This window comes from Anabrus simplex, chromosome 5, assembly GCF_040414725.1.
Source record: "Anabrus simplex isolate iqAnaSimp1 chromosome 5, ASM4041472v1, whole genome shotgun sequence".
In the NCBI taxonomy this organism is placed as follows: domain Eukaryota; kingdom Metazoa; phylum Arthropoda; class Insecta; order Orthoptera; family Tettigoniidae; genus Anabrus; species Anabrus simplex.
The window spans coordinates 132,177,682-132,199,964 of record NC_090269.1 but is presented as its reverse complement, the minus strand read 5'-3'; the positions used below and the strand labels follow the sequence as shown (position 1 = coordinate 132,199,964).

Here is a 22,283-nt window from a genome sequence, read left to right as displayed (position 1 = left end):
TTTCTGATCACCCATCAAAATGTGACATTTATTTTATTCTATGCAGAGTCGAGAGTTACCCTTGGATTTAGTAACTAAATAAATTCAAAATATAATAGATAATAATTGATATATTACTTACTTTGCTCATAGGGTTAGTTGGTGCATGCATTTCTGTGGGATTGGCAGTCTGATATGTAATAGCAACTTCTGGCCTGGTGAGGAGAGCAACAGGAAACTACATTACTCCTCATTTCCTAGTATTCCTCTTCAGTGACGCGTAGGCTATCTATGACAGCTGTTGGCGGAGCTGTGGAGGATCAAACCAACCTCCCGGCTGAATATCTAACATACATATTTATTATTGTAAGTGCTAGATTTTAAAAGTATTTTTTAGTATAATGTTAATTTAAACAGCGGAAAGATTTTCAATATTTCGTCTGACTCGTTGGCTGAATGGTTAGCGTACTGGCCTTCGGTTCAGAAAGTCCCAGGTTAGATTTCCGGCCGGGTCGGGGGTTTTATCGCTTCTGATTAATTCTTCTGGCTCGGGGACTGGGTGTTTGTGTCCGTCCTAACACTCTCCTCTTCATATTCACGCAGCACACTACACTACCAACCACCACAGAAACACACAATAGTGATTACATCCCTCCATATATGGTTGGCGTCAGGAAGGGCATCCGGCAGTAAAAAGGGCCAAATCCACATGTGCGACACAGTTCGCACCCGCGACCCCGCAGGTGTGGGAAAAGCGATAGGAAAAGACGAAGAAGAAAGATTTTCAATATTTCGAAAATGTCACCAAAACATTTTAGTCATATTTATTGTCATATTTTCATACTTTTTAGGTCATAAATGCTTGCATATTTCTAATATTTTTAGGACATAAACATCCGGGCCCTACGAGTAATGACATAACTGTCGTAGAAACATACTAATTCTCACTATGTACATTGTATAATATTCTCATTATTAATTACTTTTTTGGGACGTGTTCAGATGAACTTTGATAGTTTCATTTTTTTTCTTTACGTCGTACCGACACAGATAGGTCTTATGGGATGGGACAGGAAAGACCTAGGAATGGGAAGGAACCGGCCGTGGCCCCAGCATATGCCTGGTGTGAAAATGGGAAACCACGGAAAACCATCTTCAGGGCTGCCGACAGTGGGATTCGAACCCACTATCTCCCGGATACGAGCTCACAGCTGCGGGCCCCTAACTGCACGGCCAACCCGCCCGGTAGATAGTTTCCTGTTGACGCACGTTGTTGACATCTACTAAGATAAGACTTCACCCGGGATTATGTTGCCAGAAATCTGTATTGCCTTATGTTTAGCATTCAGTTTATTAAGTTGTTTCTTTTTTTAACTGTTACCATTTATTTTTATTTTTTAGGCAGTTTGTAAATTTATTACTCAAAATGATTTTCGTCACACTGACGAACCTGAGTCGAGACTGAAAAGAGATTATTTCAGATATTACAAATTATGTTTAGCAAGTAATAAGGTGTGTCTGTCTACACAGCCCTGCAAACTCCCACATAATTAGCTTCGACCTGATCGGAAAGTACTGTCTAGCCTGAACGAACCCGAAAGCTTTCGAAACAGTTGAAATTAGGTACGGGTCAGGCGGGCCCGGACCAAGCCCATACTGATTCGGACGGCAGGAGAGTTTCGGACGCGGCTGACATTACGTTTGAAATTGCATGATTTGAGCATTTAAAGCACGCATTTCATACTTGGAATATTCGAGTGAATTTTAATTGACACGATTTATGGGAAATGAAACATATAACGTATAACTACTGTGACCGGCGATCGCGGGGAGATGGGTTACTCCATTATTGAGAACTCTGTGCCTGAAAATTCCAATGTTGAGGATGGTTGCAAGATCTATTTCCACTTAAAACAATAATCATTACCACCACTCTCTCCCTACCCTCCGCCCCGAATCGCCCCAGTCATTTCTGTTGTAAAAGTCATCCAGTGTATTTCGTACAGCTGTCAAAAAGCAAAAAACCAAAAGAAGAAGAAGCGGCGCCCTTGAACGGTGAATATATTCTAATTTCCACTTCGGACCCCGGTGCTGTTAAACGACGCTTGCGCTTGTAGGTGCGCAGTAGGAGCACTGTGAAGGACTCGTTCGATGTACGAGGGCTGTAAATAAAGTACCGGTCGTGGCAACATTGATAGAACGCAATATTTAATGAACTAACAAGTACCATTGTATTACATTCCATCTATGCAGTCACCCGCAAAGCCGTTGAGGACCGTTGGCAACGCGTTGTCTCTTGATGACAGCGACGGAGCGCCTCACTGCGCGGAGTACAGACGCCACGTCAGGAAGTCGTCGGCCTCGGAGTGGTTCTTTCATCTTCGGAAACAGGTCGAAGTCACAAGGACTCAAGTCCGGGGTGTTCCAAGACTTTCCAATGGCACCGTTGCAATAAGAGCTTGACATTATTTGCGACATTCCAACGTGCGTTGTCATGCAGCACGATAGGGCGATAAACGTGGACGTCCGCGCCGCATGCCCGAACACAGATGTCGCTCCAGAAATTGGCGATAGTGGTCACTGTTGACTGTTTGTCCCTCAGGCAGAACATCTTCGTAGTCGTATGCCACAATCAGCATAAGCTTCACCCGACTGGGTTCCTGTTAAAATTTCTGTGGACGTGGAGAACCTGGGTGACTCCATTCATTCGATTGACGCTTTAATTCAGGCTCATCAATGACGACAATACTCTGCGGTATCTGTCCAGGTCGATGCTAGCCAGGGTATATCGGTGCTATTTCTGTACGTCGGTGAGTTGATGTGGAACGCAATTTTCCTCGCGTTAAAACATTTCGTCAGTACGTGCCACACCGTTTAATGACAGACTAACCTCTACGGATAATTCCCGGACAGTCTATAGATGGTCTACGTAAACGAGACCACTCGCGATGGCAATCTGACCTTGAGGAATGGACGACTGACCTGTGCTGTGCAAATCCGCAGTCTCATTCCGACCCGCACGAAACTCCTTGACTCATCTTGCAACCGTCCACTACGGTAATACACTCTCGCCACAGGCTTCACGTTAATCCTCGATAACATTCTGATGCATTTTTGCCACTGACAACCTCGATTTTAATCCACGAACGACCGGGCGAGTTGGCCGTGCGCGTAGAGGCGCGCGACTGTGAGCTTGCATCCGGGAGATAGTAGGTTCGAATCCCACTATCGGCAGCCCTGAAGATGGTTTTCCGTGGTTTCCCATTTTCACAGCAGGCAAATGCTGGGGCTGTACCTTAATTAAGGCCACGGCCGCTTCCTTCCAACTCCTACGCCTTTCCTATCCCATCGTCGCCATAAGACCTATCTGTGTCGGTGCGACGTAAAGCCCCTAGCAAAAAAAAAAATCCACGAACGTTGATCACCATTTGAAAACATGCTTTAGAACGGTGATATCAACACTCTTCACTTCAACGCCACACAGCAGCAACACTCCCAACTGGATACCCGTCGGATGCACATTGCACATCGACAACAGCACTACCTGACCACTTCCATATGCTATTAGCGCATGCTCGTTCTCCTGCGAGTGTCTGGATTTCGTTGTCACTGCTTTTCTTTACAGCCCTCTTATGATATTTCCTACCTTTACAAGCTCCACTCGATAGCTGCAGTCGCTTAAGTGCGGCCAGTATCCAGTATTCGGAAGATAGTAGGTTCGAACCCCACTGTCGGCAGCCCTGAAAATGGTTTTCCGTGGTTTTCCATTTTCACACCAGGCAAATGCTGGGGCTGTACATTAATTAAGGCCACGGCCGCTTCCTTCCAACTCCTAGCCTTTCCTATCGCATCGTCGCCATAAGACCTGTCTGTGTCGGTGCGACGTAAAGCCACTAACAAGAAAAAAGCTCAACTGAAGCTTATTCGTCTGTGATTGTCATTCTACGCCATCTATCCATTGACAGCTCGGAACATCCCGCTTAGTCAAGCACCTCGTCTCCTTACTCCCAAGTCTTCCAAGCCGAAAGTTTGCAACATTGTGGCAACGCTATTCTTTTGTCGGAAATCACACAGAACAAATCGTGCTGCATTCCTGTAGAGGATCTCTAGAGACTGTGAGATGCCCATGCATTTAGTCTGGGGTTGTTAGTCTTCATTCTAATAGCTGTATATACTTGTAACAAAATGAATTATATTTCGTTTTTCGGACAGGACGGAGTGGCCGCGATGTTAACGCGTTACGGCTATCCTTGCATTCATGAGCCGAGTGGTTTCGAAACTCGCAGTCGGCTGCTCTGACACTGGCTTTCCGTGGTTTCCCATTTTCTCTTCCAGGCAAATGCCGGGACAGTTCTTATTCACATATCACAGCCTATAGCTTTCACCTCCTTACCAAGTTTCATTCACCATTATTCATTTCATCTTCAGTAGCTCCTCAACCGAGGTTGGCGTCAGGAAGGGCATTCTGCAGTAAAACATGCCATATTTCATATCGTCTCATCCAGGACCCCGTATCAGGAAGCGGGACTAAGGGGTAGACATACCTACATTGTTTTAGTTTTCGGAGCAGGGCATGGAGCCGTAAAACTGGGTAAAATCCACACCAAGTACCGAGCCCAGTAAATTTGGGAAAATGCGACGAAGAACTGTTAAGTAGGCTGTAATTATATACTTCGTCATTTTCAGCAGCCTCGAATGAATTTTTAAAAAGATACGCTACAGCGTTTATTTTATTCAGCTGCTCACGTCACGGGGAGGAGCAAGTTGCAGCGTACAGCCATCTCCGGCGCGTGCAGTGTTGCCAGGTCTACAAATAAAAATCGGTAGATTGTACGTAAAAAATTCGGGAGTTTTAATGAAAATTTCGGTAGTTTCTCGAGCACTGAAATGTTATAATACAACTAAATTACAGAATGCTATAATCATGTGAAGTTACTATGAGAAAAATATACAATTTCACTCACCCGTACCCTTTGGCCACTCTATGCTTCTTCTTCTTCTTCTTCTTCTTCTTCTTCTTCTTCTCCTCCTCCTCCTCCTCATCCTCCTCTTTCTCCCCAATTTTCCCTGTAGTTATTCATCAGGCATAGAAATTCTGTACCAATGTTGATGTAACAGCATACAGATTTTATATTCTGTGTGCGGGTCGGGGATTTTCCTTTGAATGATGCAGTCAAGCGTGACTTTTGAGTTCAATAAGAGGGGAGAGATTGCGTAATTCGAGCATAAAATGAATGCGGGGAGGTACTTAACGAGTGAGGTTATCGATAAAATGTCACGTAGTGAGACGAGGAAAGAGTTTCTCGGCACACATATATTATGCACCAATCATGATCATTCATTTTCCTTAACTTTGGATTAGAATAAATTTCGAGGGAGTTTTTGTTTTTTCGTGTTTTCTGGTGTGTTGCAAAGAAATCGGGAAATCTCCTAAAATTTCGGGAGACCTGGCAACACTGGGCGCGTGTTTAGATGGAGCTCCAATCCGACAGCTGCAGTGCATCTCTTTCTTTCGTTTTAATTAAAGAAGGAAAGTATTTGCCAAATTCGCCTGAAATTATGCAGCCTCTTGAATATTGCACCATGAAATATAATTTTCGATCTTAACTTAATCTACTACCCGTTCTATGAGCCTTTGCCGTTTATGTGTGAGCAGGTGTGTTTGTTTACTGAAATGTAGTGACACTCCCGTGGACTAGCGCGGAGAGAGGTAGAACACCATAACGTAGCGTTATTGACACAGCCAGACATCCATTAATGTCAGTATTAAAAGCCTTTTATTTTACAGAAAATGAAACTAATTTAAATAATTTAAATGGCGTGTACATACTTTTTACAATAATTCATTACTGAGTGGCATCTGAAGTTCAATTATATTGTACTATACAGTAAAATTACACAAAATTAGAATTTTTTTGTACGCTTCATATTTTTGCCTCATATTTCGTTTCTATCTCGATTTTGGGATACAGATGTCAAAAGTGGTTCAGTTCAGTTTTCTTAGTTTATAAACTGGCTTATAAAGTTACTAGCAAGATACCCGTGCTTCGCTACGGTATTATACTGAAATTTATAATTGAATGCTTATTGTTTTAGATATATAATCCGCCGAAATTCGCGGTCTGACTCGTTTTCTGCGAGAACCCACCAAAATTCCCGATCTGACTCGTTTTCTATTAGATTACGGCATGTTTCCTCCCATTTTTCAATCTTCTTTTCCAGCAATCGATTTCGTACTTCCCGGGCTTGGCTCAGGTATTCCTCCCGGTCAGTTGGGTCCGTAAATCTTTGCCATCTTTTCCTATAATCATTTTTAATATGGATAAAATCCTTCAGGAGATCCGGCGTGGTGTCATATTGGGTGCCTAGAAGGCACTGAACCCGCGGCCGGACTGCATTCTTAGTCATTACCCGTCCAGGAGCCGTTTCCAGCGCGGTCCGCACATTTGACGACGGTCCGGAACATTATTATTATTATTATTATTATTATTATTATTATTATTATTATTATTATTATTATTATGTGTTGCTGGAGTGGATGATGACAGGAAAACCGGAGTATCCGGAGAAAAACCTGTCCCGCCTCCGTTTTGTCCAGCACGAATGACACATGGAGTGAACGGGATTTGAACCACGGAACCCAGCTGTGAGAGACCGGCGCGCTGGCGAGGATCCTTATAAGTACATTAAGAACAGTAAAATCAATTGGTCTCACCTCCTTCTACACCCCACCGCCGTTAAGTTTATTTACCGGCACACCCCCCTCCCCCCCAAAAAAAATTAAAAGAAGGCTTGTTTCTTATGTTTAAAGAAGATTTCAAACACCAATGTTCACGTCTATTACCTTCAGTTTTGAGATATAAGTATCCCCATAAAAATAATTTACTTTTTTCACTTCATTTCACACTACTCCCCCCCCCCCAAGTGAATTTTCCCGCAAAAAATACTTGTTTCTTTAATAGTACAGGATCTTCTAAATACCAATTATCACGACTCTAACTTCTTCAGTGTTTGATTTATGTGTCCTCATGAAAGGAATTCAACTCCTTTACACTCCCGCCCTCCAAGATGGCTTCCACTCCCCCCCCCCCATAACGCGTTTTTCTTTGTTTTTAAAGGAGATCCAAATACGAATTTTCACGACTGTAACAACTTTAGTTTTTATTAGATGTATGTATTCTCATTCAATTAATTCAATTAATTTTTCAATTCTTTCACCCCCCCCCCCCTTCATTGGATTTTCCGAGAATACGTGTTTCTTTATTTTTAAAGCAGATTGCAAATATCAAATTTCACGTCTGTAACATCTTCATTTTTGAGATATCAGTAGCCTAATTAAAAGAATTCAACACCATTTTCAGTCACTTTTACAACCCCCCCCCCCTCCACCCAAGTGGTATTTCCGAAAGCTAAAAATACACGTTTCTTTATGTTTAATAGAGATAAAAAATACCATTTTTCACTTCTGTAACATGTTAAGTTTTTTGAATAAACTGTAAAAATTCTCATTTTAAAATTTCACCCCTTTTGAGTTCCCCTTAAGTGGAGTTTCCAAACACAAATCACCTATGTTTCTTTAGATTTACAGGAGATTACAAACACCAACTTTTTACGTCTGTAACATTTTACGTTTCCAAGAGATTCTGTAGATATAGTCTTTCAAAAATTCACCCAATTTGTCACTCCTGTTTAACCGCCATTAATTTTATTTTCCAAAACTAAAAAATACGTGTTTCTTTATTTTTAAAGGAGATCCCATATACAAATTTTCAGTTCTGTAATATCTTTCGTTTATGAGATATATGTATCCACATTAAAGGCATTCAACCCATTTTTCACCCTTTTACACCCCTCCTATTGGGATTTACAGGAAACAAAAAATACGTTTTCCTTTATTTTTAGAGGAGATTCTAACTACCAATTTTTACATCTGTAAATTTTAAAGTTTTAAGATGTATACACACTCATTTTAAAAAATTTACCCTCCCCCCTTTTTACCCACCAATATTTGTATTTTCCAAAAACGAAAAAATACGTGTGTTTATTTATTTTTAAAGGTGTTTCTAAATACCAATTTTCACATATATAACCTTTAAAAATTTTGAGATAGATACACTCATTTTAAAATATTACTCCCTTTTCACCCCCCCCCTAAATTGGATTTTCCAGAAACAAAAAAATACGTGTTTCTTAATTTTTAACGGAGATCCCAAACACCAATTTTCAGGTTTGTAATATCTTCAGTTTCCGATATATAAGTAGCCTCATTAAAGGCATTCAACCACTTTTTAGCCCCTTTTCACTCCTCCTATTGCGATTTTCCGAAAACAAAAAAATACGTGTTCCTTTATTTTTAATGAAGGTTCTAAATACCAATTTTTACATCTGCAAGCTTTAAAAGTTTGGAGATATAGATTCACTCATTTTAAAAATTCACCCCCTTTTCACCCTCCCATTAATTGGATTTTCCAAAAACAAAAAATTACGTGTTTCTTTATTTTTAAAAGAGATCAAAAGTACCAATTTTCAGGTCTGTAATATCTTCAGTTTCTGAGATATAGGTACCGGTATCCTGATTAAAGGCATTCAACCCATTTTTCCCCATTTTCACCCTTTTTCACCCCTCGTATTGGGATTTTCTGAAAACAAAAAAATACGTGTTTCCTTATTTTTAAAGAAGATTCTAAATACCAATTTTTACATCTGTAAACTTTTAAAGTTTTGAGATTTAGAGCAACTCATTTTAAAATTTCACCCCCGTTTTCACCCCCTTAGCGAAGGGATATCAAAAAATCCTCTCTTAGCGAGCACCTACGTCTTAATATGAATATATCCCCAAAATTTCATCTCTTTATGTCCAGTAGTTTTGGCTCGGCGATGATGAATCAGTCAGTCAGTCAGTCAGTCAGTCAGGACAAGCTATTTTATATATATAGATTACTCAAATTATTTTCAGTAGACAGAAGAAACTAACAGTTATAAATTAACTGAGTCCAAAGAGAAAAGAGATGGCTTCAGATTTACAAAGTTCAATGTTAGTTTCTCTCAATCCATCTACCTACCTGCAACTAAATAACTTTTTCCATGAGGTATGGAATGTGACAAGAAATTAAGTTCAGAGAGAGAGAGAGAGAGAGAGAGAGAGAGAGAGTGTGTGTGTGTGTGTGTGTGTGTGTGTGTGTGTGTGTGTGTGTGTGTGTGTGTGTGTGTGTGTGTGTGTGTGTGTGTGTGTGTGCGTGTGTGTGTGTGTGTGTGTGTGTGTGTGTGTGTGTGTGTTTTACATGCTCAAGCGACCGCCAGCCTTGTCGCAGCGCCTTTGGTATTACCTGAAAGGGAATGACTAAGCCACCTCGGGGAACTTCCCAGCCCGCCCGAGGACATGCCACGGCCGTTCTTCTATTGTTCCTTTCATGTAGTTTCTCCATGCGGCCGGCTTGAAGAAGATCCAGCGCTAAAATGTAATGGAAGAATTTAGCTAAACATGTGATTGTGCCGGCGTGTGTTTGAGAGGAAGATGTCAGCAGTTTTCTTAAAATCTGATATGAAATATTTTCTTTTTTGTGTGAAATGTAGGACCTTCTGCGCAGTCTTCTGACTCTCTTTATATTCCCTACTGGAGAAATGTTTAATGTAAGGGAGCATGAGTGGTGACCCTCGGTACTCTCCCCTTCTACTTTTGAGCTGGGTGATTAAAGTTTTCAACCTCTAAATTGCTTACATCTTGTCTCGGCCTTTAAATTTTCCCCGTTTTGTCACCCGTTTTAATATGGGATTAGCCTCTGTGTCATTGGGTCTTAAACCCACTTAGGTTCTTGTCTCTTCCCGAATGTTCGTTAAGTACGGTAGTGCTGGTGGTTCGCCTCCTTGCCTTTTGTTAATGGCCTGTTTTGTGCAACCGTTTCTTTTCCTTCCTAAGGCCTTGCAGTAAGGGTAATTATGCCCCAGAATTTTCCTTCTGATTCTTCGGGTAACTGTGTCCACGTTTAGGTTCCCTTGAGGAACAGTACTTAAACTGAGTGTGAAACTTTGTGATGGATAAGCCCATCCTGGTGGCAACCTGTGTATGAACACTATGAAGTAGGGCACTCTGGGGGTTACCAGTGGAACTAAGATTGTAAATAACAACTGATTGATTGAGGCTAGCCTCTGTGTGTATATTGTAATATTGTACCTGCTAGGAACAATTATGCTCTTTCATATGTAGATTAACGACTGGGAGTTTTCCCAATTAATCTTGTACCTGATTAAGGACTTATAAGACCAATGTGTTGTTGGAGCTGACGTGCTCGTTATTTATTGTGAATATCCTCAAGTAAAATTTCTTCTGTTTCTTGTTATCATTATTAAATTACTCTATCTGAATTTTAAGAAATAAAAGAAATAAAATTTCCAAATTTTGTTAAAGTAACTTTTTGCTCTAAGTCATCCCCTGTCCAGCCATTCACCCCACACGCTTCCTTTTCCTCTGTGAGCCACGGAGACACGGTGATGATAATAATAATAATAGTAATAATAATAATAATACCATAATAATAACTGACAACACTAACTTATGGTTTTCAACAGATCTCAGGAAGTTTGTATACTGAAGGAACAGGCTGCACGATATTTTATATCAGCAACTATTTCATTTTGTATTGTCAAGAATGTTATCGTGTACAATTTTCACTGGTAACTGGGTGTATTAATTTCAAGTGAGCTGGCAAGAGGAGTACGCTACAAAAATCGGTCGTGCGATTTTTAAGCTTTCATTGGAGGTCCAAAGAATATTGAACTACTTTGTTTAGGAATAAGGACTATGTGCATTATGAATTTATTACATCTATGTTGAGTCAATTTTAGGTGTGTGTCGTCTCAGAAATATACAGTTACTGCTTAAGTTTAATATTTTTTAAATATTCATTTTTAATTTTATCATTGATCATGTGTTGATCTATTAATTTATATCTATAAATTTCTAGTTTCTAAAATATTAAGTTTTATCAGTTTTGGATGTGTGTGTGTGTGTATAAAATGGTGAAGAGAATTTTGTGTATTTGATACTTCATGTTCTGGGTCATGTAGATTTGCAGCAACTGCTCATTTCTCATGTTTCTGTAGCCGAACTGCCGCCACGTGTTTATTACTCTTTGCAAACTGTACCGGGCGGTACACCTCCACGACGCTAGTTTAAAAATGTGCGCCACTTGAAACTCCTCTGCTGGAGGAAGTCTGAACTTTATCTACGGTATTAATTTTCTACTTTATCAGAAGATGTCACTACCTGGAAATTTTGGAGTTTTTGAACTGTGTCATTTTCGACGTATTTTTGTTTTGCTTGTAGTAAGAAGTGTGAACTTTCTCTTCTAGAGGACACTACTGAAAAACTACAATGGTGCACCCTAGTGCGACGTGAAAGAACTATTTTTTTGGAGAAATTTTTATTTCAAAAGTTTGTTTCTTGTTAAATTTCTTTCTGTTATTGTTTAAGTTGGCTGTATACCCCTCTCTTTCCCCTTGTTTTGTATTTAGCCAATCCCGAATTTCTTTTATTAATTTCTGACCAATCGGATGTATCTTCCCCCAACTTGAATATGTTGCTGTATCCTACCCAATAAAGAGTTTGTGGGAGGGTGTTCTCATTCCCCTAACGCCTCGAACTTTCCAAGAGAGTATATAAACTGCTGATTTTAGGGTCTCCGGGCCACTTCTGTTCCATCTTTTCGTGTGTAAAGTACATAGCAGGGGGCGGGAAGCGCCTCTTTCTTCGGCGGCAGTCAACAACCAGGTAATGGCCGATTAATTACTTCTTTTCTTGCTTGCTCAGCAGTTTAACTCTCGGGGCGGGTCCGAAGTTTTTCCATTATGTAACCTTCCTTAAATGTAAAGGAACTTGCATCTATTCTATCTTTTAAACTACATATTGGGATAGAGAGTGCTTAACACTCTCGAGCTCCCACTCATATTGTTTTGAGGTGAACTTGTTTTCTCAACCTATTCTTCCTTAACATTATGTAAATTTGTCAATTTCTAAAGTCACCTCTTTAGTATGGGATTAGCCCTTGCATCAGTGGCCTAGAGCCAAATTAGGTTTTGAAACAAATACATTAGGAGTGCAAATCGCCTCCTCCCAAATTGTTGATTTAGAGGTCATGTAATTAACCTTCTTGTCATTTAACAGACCTCAGTAGGTTGGGTATTTTACCCCTGTGTATGTGGCCTTTGACAGGCCTGAATTTTGAGAGCAAGTTGCTCTTTTCCCGAAAATTTTGTTTTCTGCGCGCCTCAAGGAGGCCTTACTGTGTATTTTGGAGCAAGTGCTCCTAGGTATGAATGGGGGTTCTCCCCTCTCTGTTGACACTTGTGTTTGGGGTAAAACTGAGCTGATTGCTCAAGGATTGTGATCGCGGGGCTCGAAGCCCAAATCCTGTAAATACTGTAATTGTACTTTTGTTGCCTTGCTACTCTGTACCTGCCATATTTGTTATTTCTTGATTTTGAAAAGAAAATATAACCTTGTTAAATTTTAAATTCACTTTAATTTCGTAGCCTGAGACCTATTCACCACCCCGCACCTTCTTTCACCTCTAACTACCACGGAAAACTCCGTAACAAGTGGTAGCAGAGCGTGGTTGAATGGGTCTCATTTTAGCCCCTTTTGACGGCTAAACATTGCTTTGATTACAACTTTAACTATTTTCTCAGTTGCAGGAATTTTTTTGATTTTTTTCTTTTTCAACATTGTTCTGTCATCATGCCCGGCCCTCGCGATGTTCTCCATCTTACCTATTTGCGCAAGGAGGAGTTGATCTATGAGTTAACTATCAGAAATGTGCAATCTGGAGGCACGGTTGCGATAGACTCCAACAAGCTTAGAGAGTCCCTTGACTTGCCCATTTCCATCCCCGCTTTGGGAGAGAAAGAAATTGACGACTCTCTTTCCACGATCGTCGAGAATATTACTGGGCTAGCATCTATAGTTAGTTTTTTTGATGAAAATGATCCTTCTCCTAATCAAATCAAACGTGTGCAAGCCAGGCTGTTTCATTTTTCAAATAGAGTTAACGATCTGTTGTCTCTAAAGTTGAATGACGTTCAGAGGAAGGAAGCTAGTACGCTGCTTGAAAATATTTCTGAATTATCTAGCAAGGTCACTCAATTGTTAACTGGGGAGGTTCCTCCCAAAACTGATCAACCCGTCACGATGAATGTAGGTAGCGAGGAAGAGCCTCCTAAGGGAGAAGTCAATAGGATAACCGTTGCTGCTCAAACTATCTCTGCCCCATTGGACGAGTCTGAACGCCGTAACTCATTGAATAATATACGTTCTGAATTAACTTCCTTGCCACTGAAACCTTTACCTACTATGTCACCCGGGTTCAGCAGCTTGCCTCATCCATTGGCAATGTTGCTCAGAGGTATATCGAAGTTTTCCGTTAATACCACCAGTGAAGTAATTTCATTTTTAAGATTTCTAGTTGAATTTCAGGATCATGCCCTTGTGTTTTCACTTTCCCCATGTCAAATTTTGCAAATCATCTATCCTTATGCAATTGGTATTCTCTCCGACAAAATAGTTAGAGCCATAGCTGAACAGTCATCTATTGAAGATTTTCACGCACACTTGCTTGCAAATTTTATTCCTGCTCGCGCGAGGTCATCTCTGATTCAGAAGTACTATTATCGTGTACAGCGCTTGGATGAAAACTTGGCTGATTTCATACAGGACATTAAGTTTTATACTAGGGTGTTTGCTCTTCACTTCCCTGAGGATCAGATTGTACAAGCCATTGTGGAAGGTATCTCACCATCCTATAGGTCATATTTGTGTTTCGCGGCGTGCCCGCAAACTTTCTCTGAACTTGAAGCATTGGCCGTCTCAGCGGAAGGAGTTAGATACGCCGATTCTTTGCGTGTCGCGAAAGAACCCCCTCCTTCTTTTAGTAATCCTCGGCCTCCACCTCGCCGACCAGTCAATCCCCGTAAATGTTATGCTTGCGGGTCGCCTGACCATCTTCGCAATAAGTGTCCACTGATCAAGTCGAGTGGGACAAGGAATGGGGCTGGTTCATCACAAGGCTGTTTTAAATGTGGGGCGTTCTCACATATCGCCAAAAATTGCCCAAATTCAAATAGCACCCCCTCCTGCTCAACTTTTGGTGCAACTTCCAACAAGAATCAAAAGTGACTAGTGGCTTCGGCTGAGTCAACTAATCCATCTTCCCGAGACTCAGCCCCGGGTAAACAGGTTGTAAATTCAGGGAACGATCAGTCTTCAAATTCGTCTTTTGAATGCCCTAAAGAGTGTCTTAGGATTGCGGCGGGTTTCCCCGCGCCTGTTCCTTTTCTTAAGATTGAGTTAAATAATGAACCTGTAACAGCTCTCTTAGATTCAGGCAGTGTTTGTTCGATTATTTCGGCTGAATGGTATTCTAAATTGAAATCTGTTTGTAAACTACCTGACTATGTCTCATCTCCTGTTCAATATGTTTCGGCTAATTCATCTCCATTAGAAATTCTAGGTTCTTTACATGTCAAAATTCGTATTTTTAAATTTACATGGAAAATTAAATTGTTTGTGGCCAAGCACTTGTCTTGCCCCATTATATTGGGAGCTGACTTCATTTCCTATACTGGTCTTGTGCTCGATCTCCAGAGCAGGTCGTGCACATTCAAATTTGCGTCCAATTGTAAAATTCCCTTGTTAAAGTGTAATTCTGTATCATGTTCATCTATTTCGCCTACCCAGGATGAGATGTTGTTAGACCTTAGACATCTACCTGAGGAGCAGGCTGATAGTATTCGTAAGTTGTGTCAGTCGTTTCCAGAGGTGTTCTCTGATACTCTTGGTGTTACTGACCTTATTGAATACAAAATTGAGGTCACGGATTCGATTCCTGTCCGTTTTCCACCTTATAGGCTATCTCCACCTAAAATGAAGGCTCTGAAAGAAATCATCGATCAGATGTTGAAGGATGGTATTATTAGGCCCTCTAAGTCGGCGTATTCGTCGCCTATTTTTCTAGTCCCGAAACCCCAGGGGGGCTTCAGGCCTGTCATTGATTATAGGGCTCTCAATCGGAAGGTGGTGTTGCAATCCGTGCCCCTTCCTGACCTTCATTCTTGTTTTTCATGGTTTCGTAAGGCCAAGTTCTTTACTATCTTGGACTTGAATCAGGCCTATAATCAAATTCCCCTTGCCGAAGAGTCTAAACATCTTACAGCGTTTGCCACGGACTGGAACTTATACGAATACAACCGCGTGCCTTTCGGGCTCCCCACGGGAGCAGCTGTACTCACTAGGCTACTAGATAGGGTCTTCTCCGACATCAAATTTGAGTACTTATATCACTACTTGGATGATGTCGTATTTTCAGAGACTTTTGAAGAACATCTAGATCATCTGCGAGAAGTTCTCGATCGCCTTCGTAAGGCTGGGTTAACTGTCAAGTTGTCCAAGGTTGCCTTTGCTAAGCCCTCTATGTCATTCCTAGGGCATATTGTGTCACCTGATGGTGTAGCAGTCGATCATTCTAGAACACATGCCATCCGTGATTTTAAACCTCCCAAGGACATTAAAGGTATCGCCAGGTTCATTGGTATGGTGAATTTCTTCAGGAAGTTTATTCCTAACTTCGCTAATAGAGCGGCGCCCTTAAACCTTCTTCGTAGGAAAGGCATCAAATTCGAGTGGGGACCTTCTCAACAAGCCGCTTTTGAAGATCTTAAATTAGCTCTCTGTAATGCCCCTGTACTTGCTATGCCTGATTTCTCAAAGAAATTCATTGTCCAAACCGACGCATCGTCGTCAGCAGTAGCTGCAGTCCTTCTTCAAGAGACTGAACTAGGGAGGCGACCCATCGCCTATGCATCTAGGACCTTGTCGGCTCAAGAAGCCAAGTATTCTATCTATGAGCTCGAAGGTTTGGCAGTCTTATTTGCCTTAGAAAAGTTCCGTCTCTATCTTGAACATGTCAAATTCGACCTGGAGACAGATAATCAAGCCTTAAGCTGGGTCTTAGGTAGGCCGCGTCGTACTGGCCGTATAGCCCGTTGGGCCATCCGTATTTCTGCCTTCCAATTCGATGTCAGGCATATCAGAGGTACCGAAAATGTTGTTGCTGATGGACTCAGCCGTATGTTTTCCAACGACGTCGAGACCCATGAACCGGTCGACAGTTCATCACCTTCCGAGTCCATACTATCTGATGTTAATGCCATCTTAACAGATGCTCCCATGCTCTTTAGGGATATCGAGAAATACCAACGTGAAGATCCGACGCTGGCTCCGATAATGGAAACCCTTTCTTCTGGGGAACATGTTGTCCCTTATGTTCTGAGGAATGGTGTTTTATGTTGCCCATGATGAAGGTTGTCGTTCCAGCTGTTCTTGTGCCTATGATCTTCAAATACTATCATGAGACCCCATTAGGGGGGCATCTTGGAATCTTTAAAACTCGTGAAAAGATTCGTGAAAGATTCATCTGGAAAGGTATGGACGGTGAAATCCGTGAACTAGTAAAAGCTTGTAAATCTTGTTTGCTTAGTAAACCAACCATGTCCACCAAGGTAGGCCTTTTGTCTTCGCATCAAGCGTCGCGCCCCATGGAACGCCTGTATATTGATTATGTAGGACCCTTCCCCCAGTCAAAGGGAAATGCCAACAAGTTCATCTTGGTATGCGTAGATGGTTTTACAAGATTTTCCTGGTTATTTCCGACTAAGCTGGCTACCGCTCAGTCCACCATTACTTGCCTAAATTCTATTTTTGCTTCTTTTGGTCCGTGCCAATCTTGTCTGATAATGCTAAGGCGTTCACATCAAATCTTTTTCGTAAATTCTGTTTTGACTTGTCCATCTCTCATGTAACTACATCTGCTTATTACCCTCAACCATCTCTGGCTGAACGGGTTAACCGTAATCTCAGGTCCGCGCTTATTGCCTATCATCATGAAGATCATTCCAGGTGGGACACGTGCCTGCATTGGTTAGCTTTTGCTTTGAATTCGGCGGTTCATGAATCACATAAATTTACTCCAGCCTTTTTGATGTTCAAGTTTGTTCCCAACACGCCGCTCTCTAACCTCTGGTCTCTGAGTGACATTCTACCCTAGACAATAGATCCGGACAACATTAAAGATCTTTGGAAGAAGGCTAAAGCCAATCTTAAAGTGCCTCATGAAAAGGTTAGGGAAAGGTATGATCGTGGACGGAGACCCACCCCTTTGAAGGTAGGTGACCAAGTAATGGTCAAGAATTTTGTTCCCGCGGGCAAGCTTGCCCCCAGATTCCATGGGCCGTGCGTCATTCTCGATTTCCTTACGCCGGTTACGTTGTTATTAAGCAATCCAGCCACCGAGAGGATATTTAGGGTTCACTTGTCGCAGGTGAAACCTGTATAAATTCTGTACTAACTTGCCTCATATTATCTTGAAAGGAATATGAAGGTTATATTTTTTTTTGAGTTTCACTTTTAAGGCTTTCTGCCCCTTCTATAGTATTTTGTTTTATATGTAAGCATTTTTGTGAAACCAGCCCCGAACCGTTAAACTGCCATCCTGTCCTTGCCACGGCCATTACCACGCTCCCGTCTCCTGCTCCACTCTATACAGTGGCTTAATTAATGCCATGGATATTTGCACGCCGCTGGCCCCTCAACCTCTCCACAAGCCTGTGCCCTAAAAAAAAAGATGATGGTCCAACAAATTCTGCCGCCTAGTTTTAATGTTTCAGTGCCTCCGCAGCCGCGCGGCGCCGTGCCGCGACTGGGTTAGAGGAAGGGCCCCCTCGGCCCCAGCGAGGACGACATGTGCACGGCGAGCCGGAGCCCTCCTCCCGGCCAAGGCTGATGTGCGGCGCACGACCTGCTACTTGCCCGCAGCCTGTATATGTTCACCGCGGGCGCGGCGTGCTTCAACACCACTGCTCCCCTCATAGTGCGGGCGAGCGGTATCTCAGGGTACTTGTGGGGTCCGAGCGGCCGCCTTTGGACGCAAGCTGCAACGGCCGGTCTGGCCATCCAACTTAATCAACATCAACTATATGGACATTCCTGATCAACTTTACTACCTTTTCTTGGGTATTCTACTGCAATATTTGGTGGACTTAGAAAATTTTCCTCAACTTTAAAAACTTAAGTTTTCCTTCTGAATTCAACTTCTACAAACATAAAGACTTTACTTCGCCGGTCACAACAAAAATTTTGAAACTGAATCAAACCACATTAAGAAAATCCTATAAATACTTCTGCAATTAATCTCCATATCAACATCAAAACTTGAAACTTGTTTCCAAACAAATTGCCAGTGTCACCCCTGGGGGAACTTTTGGGGGGGGAGGTCTGTACCGGGCGGTACACCTCCACGACGCTAGTTTAAAAATGTGCGCCACTTGAAACTCCTCTGCTGGAGGAAGTCTGAACTTTATCTACGGTGTTAATTTTCTACTTTATCAGAAGATGTCACTACCTGGAAATTTTGGAGTTTTTGAACTGTGTCATTTTCGACGTTTTTTTGTTTTGCTTGTAGTAAGAAGTGTGAACTTTCTCTTCTAGAGGACACTACTGAAAAACTACAATGGTGCACCCTAGTGCGACGTGAAAGAACTATTTTTTTGGAGAAATTTTTATTTCAAAAGTTTGTTTCTTGTTAAATTTCTTTCTGTTATTGTTTAAGTTGGCTGTATACCCCTCTCTTTCCCCTTGTTTTGTATTTAGCCAATCCCGAATTTCTTTTATTAATTTCTGACCAATCGGATGTATCTTCCCCCAACTTGAATATGTTGCTGTATCCTACCCAATAAAGAGTTTGTGGGAGGGTGTTCTCATTCCCCTAACGCCTCGAACTTTCCAAGAGAGTATATAAACTGCTGATTTTAGGGTCTCCGGGCCACTTCTGTTCCATCTTTTCGTGTGTAAAGTACATAGCAGGGGGCGGGAAGCGCCTCTTTCTTCGGCGGCAGTCAACAACCAGGTAATGGCCGATTAATTACTTCTTTTCTTGCTTGCTCAGCAGTTTAACTCTCGGGGCGGGTCCGAAGTTTTTCCATTATGTAACCTTCCTTAAATGTAAAGGAACTTGCATCTATTCTATCTTTTAAACTACATATTGGGATAGAGAGTGCTTATCACTCTCGAGCTCCCACTCATATTGTTTTGAGGTGAACTTGTTTTCTCAACCTATTCTTCCTTAACATTATGTAAATTTGTCAATTTCTAAAGTCACCTCTTTAGTATGGGATTAGCCCTTGCATCAGTGGCCTAGAGCCAAATTAGGTTTTGAAACAAATACATTAGGAGTGCAAATCGCCTCCTCCCAAATTGTTGGTTTAGAGGTCATGTAATTAACCTTCTTGTCATTTAACAGACCTCAGTAGGTTGGGTATTTTACCCCTGTGTATATGTCCTGAGAGGACAGCTTGAAAGTAGAATTAGGTGTGGCCTTTGACAGGCCTGAATTTTGAGAGCAGGTTGCTCTTTTCCCGAAAATTTTGTTTTCTGCGCGCCTCAAGGAGGCCTTACTGTGTATTTTGGAGCAAGTGCTCCTAGGTATGAATGGGGGTTCTCCCCTCTCTGTTGACACTTGTGTTTGGGGTAAAACTGAGCTGATTGCTCAAGGATTGTGATCGCGGGGCTCGAAGCCCAAATCCTGTAAATACTGTAATTGTACTTTTGTTGCCTTGCTACTCTATACCTGCCATATTTGTTATTTCTTGATTTTGAAAAGAAAATATAACCTTGTTAAATTTTAAATTACCGGGCGAGTTGGCCGTGCGTGTAGAGGCGCGCGGCTGTGAGCTTGCATCCGGGAGGTAGTAGGTTCGAATCCCACTATCGGCAGCCCTGAAAATGGTTTTCCGTGGTTTCCCATTTTCACACCAGGCAAATGCTGGGGCTGTACCTTAATTAAGGCCACGGCCGATTCCTTCCAACTCCTAGGCCTTTCCTATCCCATCGTCGCCATAAGACCTATCTGTCTCGGCGCGACGTAAAGCCCCTAGCAAAAAAAAAAAATTTAAATTCACTTTAATTTCGTAGCCTGAGACCTATTCACCACCCCGCACCTTCTTTCACCTCTAACTACCACGGAGAACTCCGTAACACAAACAATTGTGTTTCAAGTAGAGCAGTCATTTTTAATGCTATTTGTTCGGGGCGTCGACCTATGAAGATCTTTCGCCCCTACTTGCACCATACGTGGGGAACCTGCGTGTATTATGTGAATGGCGGAAGTGTAAAGTGTTGAATGTGAGGAAAGGGACATTAAGGACGACACAAACATCCAGTCCCCAGGCCAGGGATGTTAATCATTTACAACTAAAAACCGCCGGGAATCGAACTCTGGGCCGCCGGGTGACAGGCGGACACGTTGCCCCTTACACCGCGGGGCCGGACAAAGCAATAATTAAATGTCATCATTTCACTAACTGGCGGTGTTGCCTAGGCTCTGAAATATTTAATAAAAGTTGTGTCTGAAATTCTTTTTTTAATTATTCGTTAAGATATAATTCACATTCATGGACAATGCCTATGTAAAACACGGTTATGCTTAAGGTTTTAAAGGTTTTTTTTATAAAGTTTGGCACGCTGTGGACGAAACACTGCACTCAAACACACACACACATGACCTAATAACCCAAAAGGTTCATATTTCTTATTATTACTTAGATTTTTGCTGTGATTGTTTGCTCTAAACTGTTTAGGAACAAATATATTGTAGCATTAAAATATGTGCAGACCGGGCGAGTTGACCGTGCGGTTCGGGGCGGGCAGCTGTGAGCTTGCATCCGGAAGATAGTGGGTTCGAACGCCACTGGCAGCAGCCCTGAAGATGGTTTTCCGTGCTTTCCCATTTTCACACCATGCAAATGCTGGGGATGTACCTTAATTAAGGTCACAGCCGCTTCCTTCCCATTCCTAAACCTTCCCTTTTCCATCGTCACAATAAGACCTGTCTGTGTTGGTGCGACGTAAAGCAAATAGCAAAACAAGGACAGTATTCCATGTTTTGAATAATTTTCATTTTTTGGCGAAATTGTATTAATGTTGTGCATGTCTGTGCTTATCGCATTGTATTAGTCTTATTCTATAAAATATATAATTATTTTCGTTCTTTTTTTTTCAGAATCCCAGCTTCTAACCATTGAGGAGTACAAGAACAACTCTCAAGGAATATGTTTACCTGAAATGACTCTTATGAAAACTGAATTGTGAAATTAATGTCTGTAGGGTTTCTGTTTAAAGTCCGGCTCCTTAGCTGAATGGTCAGCGTACTGGCCTTCTCTTCGGAGGGCCCTGGATTCGATTCCCGGCCGGGTGGTTAATTCCTCTCTCTCGGGGCCTGTGTGCTCATTTTCGGCTTAATACATATCTCACACACCGTATGAGGCCTACATACACAGTCTGTAGTAAATACATACTTGTAGCTACCCATAGAGTTGACGCTAGGAACGGCATCCGGCTGTAAATCTGACCCTAATAAATTTGGGAACAGGTCGTGAAGAAAAGTTTATTTTGAAAATGATTTACTGTACACGGTATTTTTGATGGGCTGTGTATTGTTGTTACTCCGGTTTGACTTCTTGTACTCGTAGTGCCTTCTCCATTACTGAAGTTTGGCCACAATCACAGCGAAGTGTGTACGATGTGACTAGGATTTAGGAAAGGTTTTCATTCCCCTCCGCGAAGGAGAGGGGCGGGCCAACTAGAAGGTAACGCCTTCTCTCTGGCCAGGAGATTCGGCGGAGTTTGGAGATTTGATGGAGTTAGGAGGTGGGTGGGGGAGGTTTGAATCGATGAAGGAGGTGGGTGGGTGTTTCGGTCTCTTGGCTAAGTGCTTTATTCAGTGCTTAAAATTGTGCAATTGAATTTTACAGGATTTGACATAGTTCTGTTCAGATTTGGTTTCCATTTTTACAGTGTGGTTATGATCTGTGTTATTACAATATAGTATGATTTTCTGAGTTACATTTTGATTTTGCAGATGTATGTTTACAATATAAAATGAGTTGTTACAATATTACAAGTTATATTCTATATTTTACCCTGTTTCCTTCTTCCTTTTTTATTGAACTGTATACATGGAAATGGAATTTAACAATATACAAGGGAGTTTTTACACTATGGAGTTTTACAGTATATAATGGAGATTTTACAAAATGTATAGTTATATACACGAATAATGGAGTTTTTACAAGGTGGTGTGAAATTTTTAAAATGTGTACAATATTTACACAGTTTTATAACTAGATATTTACAATTTTGCAGAATACATTTTTTACAATATTGACTATTTGTTACCAAAAGATATTTACAATATTTACAGTGC

At 41.6% G+C, this 22,283-nt stretch overlaps 1 long non-coding RNA gene across 2 annotated transcripts in view; it reads left to right on the top strand.

The window, feature by feature from the left end:
• The window catches only part of LOC136873848 (uncharacterized), a 204,222-nt gene extending 182,311 nt beyond the window's left edge, over positions 1 to 21,911 (top strand). The window contains exon 5 of one of the 2 annotated variants that reach the window (XR_010860183.2): positions 21,081 to 21,911. This is a non-coding gene — a long non-coding RNA (uncharacterized lncRNA). The remainder of the gene's footprint in view (positions 1 to 21,080) is intronic. The other variant, XR_010860182.2, reaches the window with a different exon arrangement.
• Positions 21,912 to 22,283: the final 372 nt, after the last annotated feature.